Source organism: Microcebus murinus, chromosome 10, assembly GCF_040939455.1.
Source record: "Microcebus murinus isolate Inina chromosome 10, M.murinus_Inina_mat1.0, whole genome shotgun sequence".
NCBI lineage: Eukaryota > Metazoa > Chordata > Mammalia > Primates > Cheirogaleidae > Microcebus > Microcebus murinus.
Window position 1 is genome coordinate 34,899,615 of NC_134113.1, and position 15,122 is coordinate 34,914,736.

Consider the following 15,122-nt stretch of genomic DNA (forward strand, 5'->3'; position numbering starts at 1 on the left):
TCATCACCACTCACTCTCTGGGCTTCTTTGCTACTACCATAAGCAAACTATCATTAAGATGACAAAACTGTGTTGCCAGTTTAGGTACATACTTTGATTAACCATATTGCTTCTTGCTTGAGATATAATAAACTACACTTCTGTTTCTGAATAGGACATTTCATATTTAACGGCCTAATAAAAAAAGCATCTTAGTTATCTTTGGGAGTCTAGCACACAGTGGGCACTCGATATATGTTTGAGGAACTAACTTCTAATTAAAAGTGATTGGTACTAATAAGCTGCATTCACTTTTGGGGAAATTCTAGATTGTTTTGAGTATGTAGGGAATTATCACTTTCATCTAAAAGTAGTTCATTCACTCTGGGCACTAACCTTTGCTCATTCAATGATAATTAACTGTGAAAAACCATGAGGTTAGTTCACTTACTCAAATGTCTCTGGCACTCATTTGCCACTTAACCTATAATCCCTTTGTTAGAGGCCCTCTTTAGGGATAAGCCATTATTATATGTAAAAAGCTCCAGTTAATATGCAAATACTTGACTACCAGGGTAGGAGGATGAGGGAAACACTATGATACTTACTGTCTTACTTTGTAGATGAGCAATATATTTCAGATTCCTACAGAAACCTAAGATAGGGCAAATAAGTTTTAGTGCTGGGTGCTGGGTTGTAGAGTGCAGTGTTAGGTTTCCAGGTCCCTTGGGCAATGGAAGGCACCATGCTCTAGACATGCATTTATCATCACACCTGCAACACTTTACTGAATGTGACTGTTTCCATCTTGACCCCCTCCTACTAGACTGTAAACCCTTCAAGGACAGAAATGATGACTTTGTAAGTAACTGGTACTTAATAAGCTGTCACTGTGTAGACACTGAATGAAAAGAGGCCACAGTAACTAACAGCCTGCTGTCAGACATCCAAGGGACAGAAATCCAAGTAAACTGCTTCTTTTGTGAAAAGTCTAAGAATGCCAAAACTTGAGAGTAAAGGAACATTCTTAATGAATCCTTCCTTCTTCCATCCCTTCTGGAGTTTTTCTGATAAGCAATAAAGGAGTTTTCTGACCTACAACTACACAGCAATCCACCCCACCCCAGCTCACCCCCAGGAAAAATGTCAACTTCTGATTTAAAGATGAATTCAACAGCAGCTGAACTAAGCCCCCAAACTGTTGGAGATTCACTCTCAGAGTTTCCAAGAGTTTGCTCAGACACTCTTTCCTCTTAGGAGAAAATGAGGAGGTGAAACCTTGGCTAAATATTTTTAAAGTATCTTTAGTTCCCCAGATAATGCAGTGTTGCCATTTTCATAATTTCTACAGGATGTACACAGAAAAAATGTTTGACCCTATAAACAAATTAATAATCATTTAAAAGAAAGGTTATTTATAATTAAAACTTTAGTTACCTAGAGCTGTTTTCAAACGTGACTTACATGGAAAGCATTTTGCAAGACTGAAGCAAAAGCTAACAGCATGAAAGTATCATAAATACCACAGTCCAAGCATTTAATTTCACTGACTAAAAGAATCCTCTACCTTAATATCAGCTCCTTAACAGTCTGAAGAATTTCTCACTGCCTTGCAATTTGCATTATGAAAAGTAGTATTAGTATTTTCTACATAATTATTTGGTCACGATACCCATGTGACATTCTGAGATAAAATAATTCAATATACTTAGTCTTCTTCTCACTGTACAACAATGGATCTGATTCTCAATTTAAGAGCTTAATGAAAATAACTTCTCCCTAATCTTCCAGAATTGAATTTAGTAACCACTAGAAATGACATTATGAGGCCTCACACCTAAAAGTTAAATCAAGAACTGCATGCAAACCACTTTAGTACACTAGTTTATATAATTTATGAATAACTGTCTGTTTTGCAGGTTTTCATAAATTCATAGCTATATAAAAAAGTTTATCTTTACATATAATGCTATGTTTCACTTACAATACGGTCTTGAGCATTTGTGATATGTTGCGATGTGCAACTAGTTCCTCATAGTTTTCCTGTATTAAAAACATTACAAATGTTTGACTTTAAGAGAAGATGTGAATATCAAACTATACTTTTATGAAGTCTAATGTTTTCAAAAATGAATGGCTCTATGGGATACTAGAGTCTAAGAGAGAGAATAATATAAGAGTAACTATCAGATTCTAAGAACACCTATTTTGTGCATGGTTTTGTTCTATGTGCTTTTACAGAACAAAAGAAGATGTGATCTTTGTGCTTAAGGATTTGATTAACCAAATGCACTCTAGTTAGGCATGGCAAGGTGAGAATACATCTAGTCAGTTAAAAATACCTTCATACATAAGTGCACTATACAAGTTTTAGAACAGATACACTAAAGTATGTGGTAATTCTCCCAACTACTCAAGTATTACTTAAAAAAAAAATTCGCATCTTGAGGGGTTACAATCCTCCCCTATGGTAAATAGGAAGTGTCCCTCTGGCTACACCACTGCTTATGAATACCCTAAGAGTCCTCAGGCTGAACACTGCCAGACCCTGAAAGTGGGAATTTTTTAAAAAGAGAAACTAACAGGCTCTAAGAAAAGATACACTGGGGATGGGAAGACATTAATGTTGCATTATCCAGATGTTTGGCTTATCTGTTCACCTAACCCCTGTCTTCTCTGAATTGAGTCTTGACCAAATCACCTTTCTTTATCCACACCTCTCCTTCAGCCGTACAGAAGAGCCAAGCAGCTCATTTTAGCCAAATGTTTGCAGTGATCCTTCCCCTTTTCTACTTAAGATTTTCCACATGTTGCCAATGTATTCTTCTTCATTGTTATTCCCCTTCTAACGCCACCTTGAATTTATATCATCCTTTTACACTTTACAGAACATGTTCATGTTCATGATCTTCTTCAATCCTCATCACGTCTCTTTGAGATCTTACCCGAGACTATGGGGTCAGTAAGATCAGAGCTCCACACACTAGAATTTAAGTCTCAGCTCTTTCTCTACTGTTTTCCCTGTTGTGAAAAGAACTGTGTCGCTCAGTCCCCCAAATTCGTTTATTAAAATCCCAACCCCCAGGACCTCGGAATGTGACTGTTTGGAGAAAGGATCTTTAAAGAGGTGATTAAGTTAAAATGAGGCCTTGAGAGTGAGTCCTAATCCCATCTGACTTGTGTCCGGGTAAAAGGAAATTTGGATATACAGAGAGGTACGAGGGATGCACATGAAGAAAAGGGACCATGTGAAGACACAGCAAGAAGGAGGCCATCTGCAAATCAAGGAGAGAGAGTCCTCAGGAGAAACCAAATCTGGTGACACCTTGATCTTGATTTCTAGCCTCCAGAACTATGAGGAAATTTTCTATTGTTTGCACTCCCCAGTCTGTGGTATTTTGTTACGGCAGCCCTAGCAAACTAATACACCCTACTCTACCATAGAGACAGTCACTTTCATTACATATACTATCTACTGTTTATCTTTCAGAGTTTCAGGAAAATTACATTTTACCCATAAGCCATATTTCTCCATTATGTACTATGCATGATGCTCCATTTTTGATGACGGGTTGAACTGCTTTGTGAGAATAAATAGGGTTTTTAGAGATATTTTCAGTTCTGGCCAGAATTTGTCTAGGTTCTGTACCAGAGGGAAAAAAAAGTCTGGTCCCAGCAATGGGGCTAATACACTAAGGCATTAATGCTATCCGAACAGACATGATAAAACACTAGTGCTACTTCGTATTTACACTGAGATTGACGAAGTTTACAAAGCACTCACATTATCTCATTTTATCTTCAATAATGTTACAAAATAGGAAACTGAAGCTGGAGGAGTGAAATTAATTAAAGAAGGGCACACACTTAATAAGAGGCAGAAAGGTCTTGAACATTGTCCTCCAAACTACTCTATTTAACCTTCAAAGCAGCCTCTGTTCCTCCACATGTACAATAAATCTCCAGCGAGAAGTGTTTGCAAGATGATTTGAAAGTAAAATCCTGGTCTATTATTGCATTTTGTCTGGAATCCATATATCTGCCCTCAAGACTCAATAAAGCTGTAAAAAACACTTTTGAGCCATATTCTTTTAATTTCTGCATTTCAAAAAGAAAGTCTTCTTTTAATACTAAGGAATCTTGGAAAACGTGAGTCAAAGGAAGGTGTTAGTTGTCTTCCAGTGACGGGTGAAAAAGGCAGCTCTATGAAAGCCAAAAACTAACCTATAATTTCATATTACAAGATTTAATAGAAAACATATTCTGGCAGAAATTTTGCTGCCTGCATCCCTTTTCAGCTATAAAACAGTTATACACACACACATCTGAGAAAGATCAGACTTTGAACATATTGTAGCAACACACAGGCAAAACATGGGACGCTTCACCAGGGCTGCCTGTGATGATAGGATACACAGACATCCCTACATTAAAATCAGCCTCACAGCTAAATCAGAGAGTCTTTTTGGACACAAGAATATATGAGCTCTGATGTAAAACAGACAGGCAAGGAGGAAAACACTCTAATTTAAAACTAACACAGATGAGCCTAAACAAAGTACCCAAACATTTGGTCCACAAACCACCAGCAACTCTCTAATTTGTCATGGAAGGCAAGAGATATTTCATCCAAGAATGAAGAAAGAGATAGCAACTCCACCATTAAAATTTATCAGCATTCTAATACACACTGTAGTACTATCTAAACTTTATGTCATTCCTTGACCAAGCTTTAATAATCAAGAAATAAATTTCAGGGAGCTCTGGCACTTTTTGCTTTGTAGCCCTTTAAATAAATCACATGGTAGGCGCTTAACAGAGATATGCTAAATGGCATGTGAGAACCATCAGCTCTTTCAGATCGCATGTTACAAATTATGAAGCACCAACATGTCCCTTCAACAATAGAATCTTAAGCATAGCGTATTTTACCCTTTTGCTGACACGGAATTTGCATATTTGGAACAACTGGATATGACCAGTGTCCTTTCTTTAGCACTCTGTGTGTGACTACTATATCAGCTAGCCTCCATTAGGACTGGAAATCCCCAAACTAGGATCTTGAGATCATTTTTATTCAATTTTGACCATCACTGCCATCAATAAACATAATTTCTGTCACCTTAGCCACTGCGAATAAAGGAGTATTTTTTCTACATACAAGTAGATGTGCAAATTAAATAAATTCACAAGGCATAAAATGAACAAGTAGTACGTAAGAATGGAAGATAGTATTCAATCAGAGGAATCTAAGCATAACAGATCTAATTTTTCACTCCAATCTGGGGAAAAAGTCTACATTTATCTTTTATCTAAAGCAACTCCTAAAATCCACATTGCGTTAGACACTCACACTCATACTTTAGACTTAGCCAAATTTTGATTGAATAATTCCTCTTGGACTTACTAGCTGTATGATTCAGTTTTCTCATGTACAAATCGTCATTCATGGTGAAGATTAAATAACTAGGTTAATGCCAGTGTTTGGCACATAGTAGATGCTTAAAAAGTGACTGCTTCGGTTACACTGATTCACTCCCCCTACCTGGATGCCATAGAAGAGCACTGTTTTCTGAAATGTTGGTCAATACTACTACATCCAGCATTCAGTTACTGGTCATTTATCTTTTGTCTTAGCATATTCTTAGGACTTTTCCTCCTCTTCTCCCACTGCACTCACATAACATTGTGCTTGTATTAATCAAAAGTTAAGCCCATTCGCCAATCTAAGAGCACAAGAATGATGTTCACAGCAGTCTCTCTCAGCTGGAAGGAGGGAGGAAAAGCAAGGTTAAGTGAGGTCATCAAAAAGCATAAAATAAAAAGTCACAGGACTTATCGATGTTCACAGCCTAATCAGGATATTCTGGGAAGCAGCCTCATTGGAAGGATGACAGTTGCATGTGACAAAGAAGCTGGGCCTGGGTACATCTTCTTGACTAAAGATCACCCCTTATAATAAAACCATAACATGCTTTGTGAACAATTTTTTAATCCATAAGCGCAAGGCCTATTTTCTCTTGCATGAAGTAGGAAAAGAATTAGTTGAGGGGTTTCCAGTCACACACATCTCCATTACATTTTCAAAAATGGCCACTTCTAAATGACAGGACAATACATGTTACATCTCTTCTATCTTTGGTAATTTAAAAAAGGTTAATATTTGAAATTGTCTCTTTGTACTCTTCATAGATGCCAACCCTACACAGGGGGACAATAAATGGGCCATGATTTGTGATGGCCTGGAATACAACCCAGAAGAGTTTAAGATCAGAAATGTGATCACCTTGTGAAAAAAAGCCATGTCATGCACTCTGCCATGGTCATTCTACTCAGAGTGGATAGATTTTCATGTTTAAAAACATTAAAAGTTGCCTTGGGGAGGGTAACAGAACAGGATGCCCAAATGCTATATTGGTCCTGTCTCCTAATGGTTTCCTTTCTGAGGCGTCCTGGGGAGAGTTCAATCTTTCTAATGGGAATAAAAACTACACTACGACTCTCCAAGGGCATTTACCACTTTAAAAATGAACTCCAAACTCTGCTGTCTTTAAAAGGCAGCAGGTCATTGGGAAAAGTCATTTTTCAAAGCTCCACTGAACTGGCACTCGGCTTTCAGCTAGCCACAGAGATAAGGAGTGCAGCCTCGGTAACAGAATCGCCTTTAATTTTTAAATGCCCATCCATTTCACAGCTCCCAAGAGGAATTAATGACTTACTTATGGCATCATAAATGGCTTGCACTGGTAATATGCATGTGTTTTCACAAAGCAGAAAGGAAAATCATCCATCAACTATTCACTTTAGATGAACACTTTATAAAGTTACAAAAGTATAAAGGCATCTTCTCACTCATCTCCAAAAAATTAAATAAATAAATAACCTTATCATTATCACCCTGAAAAAGAATTTAAGTGAAAGTAAACTCCTAAGGGGACACATGTTTTTTATTTCCCATTCTTATAGCGCACACAGGTATAGCATGTTCAAATGGCAATGGTTTCATCTGGAATGTAAAAGACCGTGGGGTTCACACATATAAAGATCAACAGTTGTTTTAGAAATTAACTACACATCTTAAACTTCTACACAAGTTCTAAACTGATCCAGGTGTTATCATCAGGGTAGAAACAGATGCAGTGTTAGCACATTAAACTGTGAATCCAGCTCCAACACTACTTAATGGGCTCCACATGCTGGAAACGACCATCATGATAGGAAATACACTCAACCGGAAGCCGAACTTTCAAACAAGAGTTTCATTATCCTCATTATGCTGGCAAACAACTATTCTGGTACTAACATTGTTTTTACATTCATTAGGGTGCATTAGTTTTGAGGGAGGGAAATGATGGAGTAATTCAACATCAGAGTAACAAAGCCACAGTTGTCACAAGGGTGTTGACAACATGACACCAATACTGTCTTCACAATAAAGGCAGCACTGGTTGCACCAGCCTGCTTTATCTTGTGATCCCATCTGGACCCCCAGAGTGGCTAAGAAAGGAGAGAAGAATGATGGGGAATTTTGTACAACAACCATTACTTAATATATGTGTAGAACTTTCTAGTTTCCAAAGTTTTTATATACATCATGTATTCTCACAAATGCTTTTCCTATCTCTTTAGTGATGAAAGTAAAGGCTCTCATGTAAGATTTCACAGTGAATCAGTAGTAGAATTATGAAAAAACTGCATCTCTGGACTGGTGTTCTAGTGCCGCTCTGCCACTCCATAGGCTCTCCAGACATGCGATCCCACAATCCCTGCACTGGGGAGGCCATTTGCTTAAAATGTACTGATTAACACACACACACACACACACACACACACACACACACACACACACACTTCTAGAAGAATAATGCACAATAAAACAGCACAACTGTTGCAGTCAATTCCCTTCGGTCCATTTCTTTTGCAACTACCGGTTCTAAAACAGTCTAGATGATGCTACATTAGTGCAACATACGGGAAAGCTGCCTTGAATGGAAGGGATTTCATCATGGAGCATTCTGCATTTGTTGACTTTTCTATTGACTAAAAGCCTTACAATCTTTAAATAACAACTCCCAAAACAGACAATTAAAATAATGTCAAACTATTCTGTATATTTTTAGTACTTCCAGAATTCAACTCTGATGAAAATCAATTGAATATCTTAACTTTGAGAGGTCACCATTGTATATTGTTTTAAAGGAGAAAGGAAAGAAGAAGAAAGGAAAAAGGAGGAGAAAGGAAAAAGGAAGAGAAAGGAAAAAGGAGGAGAAAGAAAAAGGAGAAAGGAAGAAAAGGACACCATCTTGTTATGTTGTCCAGGCTGGACCTGAACTCCTGGGCTGAAGGGATTCTCCCACTTCAGTCTCCCATCTCCCAAGGAGCTGGAACTACAAGCATTTGCCACCATACCACCCATCATATATTTCTTGAATCAAGTCATTTAATGTGTAAATCCATCCTCATTTCCTGACCTTCAGCCCTAGTACTTGCTTTGCATCAAGCAGTTGTCAGTAGTTGGTTAAACCCATGGCAAGCCAGCTTCCCATTATCACTCATGTTAGGAACAATAGCTGCTGTTATGACAAGTAGACTGTATGTCCAATCACATCTCAAAGGTGGGTTTTATGAATAGGTATCAGAGTTTTTCTCAAAAGATCATCTGAAAACTAGGCTATTTTTAATCTAACATGGGCTTATTTTGTCCTTGTTGACTAATGTATATGTTATATAGATTAGAAACTTAGTGAATTAGAGGATGAAAAGGAATAAAAATGGCAAACCAGTAGAAAATTTTGGGAAATTTTGGGAGGTTTGGGGGAAGAGAAATCCTAAGCCTGCCTGTCTCATCAAAGATGAAGGAATGAAGGCAAGTCAAGATATTTTATTTCTTCTATCCTCTCACTTGTAGTTATTGTTAGAAAAACAAAAGCAAGGTAATCTTAATTTACTGGCAAAAGAGATCAATTAAACCCCAAGCATAGATACTGGTCTGTATTAGTTTCCTATTGTTACTATAACAAATTACCATATAGTGGCTAAACTTACAAGTTAATTATCTACCATTCTCTAGGTCATAAATCCAAAATGGGTTTCACTGGTCTTTAAAAAAAAAAAAATGAAAGTGTTGGCTGGATTGTGTTCCTTCAAAGACTCTAGGGGAGAATTTGCTCCTTGCCTTTTCAGCTTATAGAAGCCACCTGCATCACTTCACTCAGCCCCTCTTCTACACCTTCAAACCAGCAATTTCTTCCATCATTCCAACCACTATTTCCATTGTTACTTCTTTGACTGACTCTCCTGCCTTCCTCTTTCCCTTATATAAATCGTTATGATTACGCTGGGCCCACCCAGATAATACAGGATAATCTATTTTAAGATCCTTAATCACATCTGCTAAGTCCCTTTTGCCATATAAGATAACATATCCACAGGTGCTAGGATACAGATGTGGATATATTTGGGAGGCCACTAAGTATTCCACTTAGCTTAACCAAGCCTACTCCAAGATTATTAAAATCATTTCCTGGCTACAATATACATGATACCCCATTCTCCAGAGGCATTCAGAAACAAGAGTCAATAGTTCATATGTGCATATAAATGAATAAAAGTTACCATTACTTCTTATTTTCTACTATATTACTAAAGGAAAACATGACACAAGGTGTTAGAGCCCCACATAGACCGGACTTCACACATACTATGTTACACCCCGGCGTGTTATTCAAAATATTAACTAGCACAGAACAGGCACTGGCCACAGCAATGGAGCAAGGTTTTACAGGGCCTCTGCTATGTTCAGCATTAAACTTTAAGTACCTGGACCATGGGGAAGTTTATGTGATCTCAGGTGAAGGCACAAGACGGGCAAGGAAGAGGAGAGCCTGTGGGGGTTGGGGAGGAGGTAAGCCTGCCTAATTTGGGCAAAAAATGTGACCATGCCATTCTAGGCAGGAAGGAATGATCATGTTAGCTGAGGGAAGTATCCACAAAGATCCTGATCGAATGCAATGACCAATGGAAGTAAATAAACCTAGGAATAAAGATTAGATCCTAAGAGCTAAAATTGGATCCAAATCCAGCAGCTATAGGATGGGAAGATGTGAGTAAGCAGCACATGCATGGAAAAATACTTGGTCATTTTAGGAAAAGGAAGAGTCAATGAGACAGTGAGATGTGGTCAAAAACAACAAAAAACAAATGCAAATATAGACTTCAACAAAAAGAAATACAATACATTATGAAAAAGCTATATTGTCTACAATAAACTCAAAACATTTTCCTCAGTATTGTTATGTATTACATTTAACTATTATCATTTGTCTATTATATATAATAACAATTAAGATGATGATGATAGACATCTATTAGTTAGTTTATGTGATGTGTGGTCTAACAGAAGAAGTCAAATTCACCATCTACCTCACTGTGTTTGTGAGAATTAAATTCTTAGCCTCCTTTTCAGAATGACTAACTAAATTATCGAAGGTCTCCAAATGTTAGGGACCCCCCAGGGAAGATATCATAAAACTAGGAAGCATTCAAAACAGCAACCAAGATGACATGAGCATCTCAGAACCATGTCACTTTGACAACTATCCAGTAAAAAGTGACTTGTAAAAGGGAAAATAAATTTCTCCAAATTACTGAAATTGTATTACACTGAAGAATTAGTCTATACATATTAAGTAAGACTGAGGTCTTGGAATTGCTTGCAGCTAAATGTTGAGCTACATGGAGGAACAGATAAAGTTCTTAACTGTTAGATTTATCTAGTGATGAAACAGCCCACCTCAGAACTCAGTGAGTTATCCATCACTGGAACTTCAAAAACGGAGGCTACATGATTATGAGGGCTACACTAAAAATTTCAAGGGCAGGCAAAATCTTAAGATTCAATGTTTTTTACAACTTTGTAGGATAACACTTCTAAAAGATATTCACAACCCACTGTTTCAAGTATTATTCATATAAAGCCTCCATGATTTCTGTCATATTCATGGGCTAATGTTATTAATTTACTTAATATTTTATTTAAGTTGCCTCATTTTTGTTTTCATTACTATTTTACCTTGTTCTTAGCAATATCCATAGACAATATCCATAGACAATTTGACATGCTAATTATATTTTTAGTAACTCTTAATTAAAAATGTGTGTATAACCCCTAAAATCAGTAGCACACATACTGCACTTTAAATGCAATTGTAACTTTTTTAGTTACCAAAGTGCCTATGTTTTAATTAGATATTTTTCCAAAATCTCTAAGCTTTGAAAATCACCTTCAAGAGACCTAGTGGATAATTATCATATTTTAGTACAGATCTAGTATTGATGTTTTGTTTGTTTTGTTTAAGAGAGGACAGTAGAAAAACATTCCCCAGGCCTTCTACTTACTTGGGTATATTTGCCTCACGTTTTGGAAACCAATTATTCATATAATGGATAACAGCCTTGAGTGTCAAGATAGAACTCTCGTTAACGTTATAGTTTCTTAAAGTTGAGCTCAAAAATCTTGAATACATTACTGAATTTGTCAATATTCCAATTAGCTAACAGATTAACAGCTGTATATTTGGCAGATTTGTTTGGGATTTTCATTTTCCTTACAGACTTGTTTGGCAATATACCACATATTTTGTGAGAGTGAATCAACTGAATGAATAAAGAAGTATTTTCAGGAAAAGGAATAGACGTTTTTAATTGCTTCCCCCCCCACACAGCCTCTTTAAGCAACAACCTCAATAAAGAGTGGAGACTTGTCAGAGCCCAAATTGCTTAAGTTTTAAAACATAGACACTTGCAGTTGACTTTTAGTTGACACTACTTTGCAGCCTCACCAGTAATTTTGAAAATATCTGCCATAAACTGAAACAAGGCTCTTAACACATGATCAAGCTTCATACTGGGATTCTCGCCTGGCTTCAGAACCTACTTTAGTTGATAAATGTTTGTCCAGCTGGTTTTATTGGTTTATTATACTGTGGTGAAACAAAATATTTTCCATCTTGCTACCTTAACAAGTAAACAACTTTGTCACTAAAACGCTCCAGAAAATATGGCAACATTACATGTTCTACTCCATAAAGCTTATTGACATTTTGGAAAAGATGACAAAAATGTATCGGGAGAAAGAAACTCTTCGCTGAGAGAAAGCAGCCATGCCTAACTACAATTAGACTGATTTTGTGCTAGTCTGAAGCCCTCTCGAATAGTATTCAGGTAATACTATATCTCTTCAATGGTGCCTTCCTCAGGCATGGCCTCAACTTTACATTACATTTCCATAGGAGATGGGAGAAGAGGGAACTGGGATTGCAAATCTGGATCTAAGACATTTGTTTCCCAAGATTGGTCTATTATTAATACATTTCTGTCTCCCATCTCTTTTTCTTCCTTTAAAAAAAGTCACTCCATTTCTTTGGATGACAAATTACGTTAAAGCTATAACTCTGAGAATTTAAAAACTTTCTACTAGAATTCAAAAGCTGCTTTGAATTAGCAGCTGCCACTGGCACGCAATTTATTTGTAGTGAAGACTTGCGCCTTTCGGTGGTTTTCTGTATTTTGGCTAAGCCTTATAAATTAATAAGAGTTTAATGAAACCCTACCAATCTTTGCAAAACAAGCTTTATTAGGATTAGAGAAGTTATACCCCAGGCTATAATGTAGGACAAATTATTACACAGGGCAAAACATAGTGGTACTTCAAGCTCCTCATACAGACAACAATTTACACTATAATTAACTGATGAAATAGTCCACAGTAGTATTTTATTTATTTAGCCTGAAAATTTGTAGAAGTTTCTCTCATAAAACAATTGTATACATAATTAAAAACAGCAACTAGAGCTCAAAAAAAAAAAAAGTCTAGCTATGGTGGGGAAGAGGGAATGAAGCAAATTTAGCAAGAAATTTTACTGTATAACCACTTGGCTTGCAGAGCTATTATATATATATATATATATATATATATATATATATTTTTTTTTTTTAACTTCCAGCTGAATTCATTTGGCTTTGAAGGCCAGTACAAGAAATATTCAGAGACATCAAGTATGTTTGATTCCATAAAAGGTAGTTATTAATCAATTGGGTTCTCTCGCTTGAAAAGCTCTCCCAGGTCTTTAGGTCACTTCAAAATGGTAACAGTTGGATAATTCACAGATAAAACATTCTATACAACCCGTTTCTCATCAATTATTAAGGCAACACTGAGCCATGAGAGTCCAACTTTAGTCAAGTGTTGACATAATATTAAGGGATGAAAACAGGACTTCTAAACTTCAAGAACTTTTCATAGCACGTCTTTCAGCCTGTCCAAAAGTTTAGTACAACCCTGTAGGAAATTCTCTATGCTCTGTGGTCTTTTAAAAGGAACGTACACATAGAGAGCAAGCACTGGAGCATTAATCAAGGACTCAGAGTTCCAATGTCAGCAGTGCCACAACCTGCTTGAATATCTACATCCTCATCTGGGAAACATTAAGGGATTGAGACCAGTGATCTCTCAGCTCTCTTTTGGTTTATTAAAAAAATAATAACAATCTATGAAAACTTCTAACCTAAGTATTAGAGACTATTTCGGTAAAAGTATTAATACAACAGCATCAGAGAGTTTGGCCTGAAGATGAAGACCACACACAAACCCAGACATCATAGAACAATCATGACAATCCCATTCCCTTTGCTAAAGACATACCCATTTGGCAAATACTTATGAAGCACCTATGACCTGCCAGGCCCTATACTACAAGTAGACTCAGCTCAGGCTCTGACCGATGAAACATAATGGACCATTCTGCAAAATATTTTCACGCTGGTAAGACAGAAGTGCTCTCACCCTTTCTCCTTCCCACCTTGGGTGACTCCCCATGAGAATTTAATAACGAGAGCTGCAGCCACCTTACAAATATGAGAGAAACTGCTGACACATCAGATGGAACAGATTTTGAATTCTTAGTATCTTTAGAGGTCATCAAATGAGACAGTGGAAGACTGCCTTTCTCTTAACTTCTTGTTAATACAACTTCATTATAGTTTAAGCTATTTTTAATCAGCTATTTGACAAAGTCAAAGAAAATGACAATATCCATGGTTTTTATTCATTTGATATTTCACATATCCTATCCACCACCAGAGCAAATACCCATTTTGTGGTATTATAGCTATGGTTTTCTTTCAAAAATGAGATAAGATGTCTACTTATCCTCTACCTTCCTCTAATCCTATTCCTCATTTTCATTTGCAAAGGTTACCACCAACTTGAAGTTGGTATAACTCTACTCAAATGATTTCGTATTTTTACTAAATAGTTTTTCCATGTAAAATATACAGTATTTTTTTGTATATTTAAAACTTACTTAAATGTACTATAAGATAAGCATCATTCCAAAACTTGCATTTTTATTCAACAGGTTTCTGGGATTTATTCATATTTATATACATTTTGTATTATTAACTACTATACAGTATTCCAGTGAATGAAGACTCTACAATCCATTCCCCAGGCATTTAGATTGTTTCCAATTTTTCACCTAACATATACTTTTTAACACATAAAACTCAAAGCTATTGCTGGGTCATTTCATTATATACTAATAGAAAAATAATTAAAACTGAAGATACATGGCACATTTCCTGGGAGACCATTAGGGCATAGTAAGATGGCAGAGGAAGAAAAAAAGGCTACCAGAACACACTCTTCTATAAGGAAACACCATTGATATCTGATATTCTAATAACAATCATAATCCAGTTATTTGTAAATTAGCATTAGCAACACCCATAAATTACTCTCAACATTAAATGGCAAGATACAATGTACATCAATGGAGCTCTAAAACAGCTAGCTCACCTATACTGCAGAGACGTTTATAGTGGGCTAAAGTAAGACTAAGGATTTGTTTAAGGATCAATAAACATTTTAAGGCTACTGTGTCAAACAGAGACATAAAGGTACAATTATAAAAACACAGTAAAATTCAATTTGTGACAAAGCAACTTAATTTGTGAAAATGCTATTTTAAACCTTATGGTTTGCATTCAATCTTTGAAAACCAAATGAATTCCCCTTTAGAGGGAAAAAAAAAACTGTAAAACTGTCAGGTTACTTTCTCAGTGATTTGGCAAACCTCATCTTG

The 15,122-nt window shown here is 36.4% G+C and overlaps 1 protein-coding gene across 2 annotated transcripts in view; it reads right to left on the reverse strand.

The window, feature by feature from the left end:
- TMTC2 (transmembrane O-mannosyltransferase targeting cadherins 2) overlaps positions 1–15,122 on the reverse strand; it is a 378,826-nt gene that overhangs the window by 235,211 nt on the left and 128,493 nt on the right. The window lies entirely within an intron of this gene.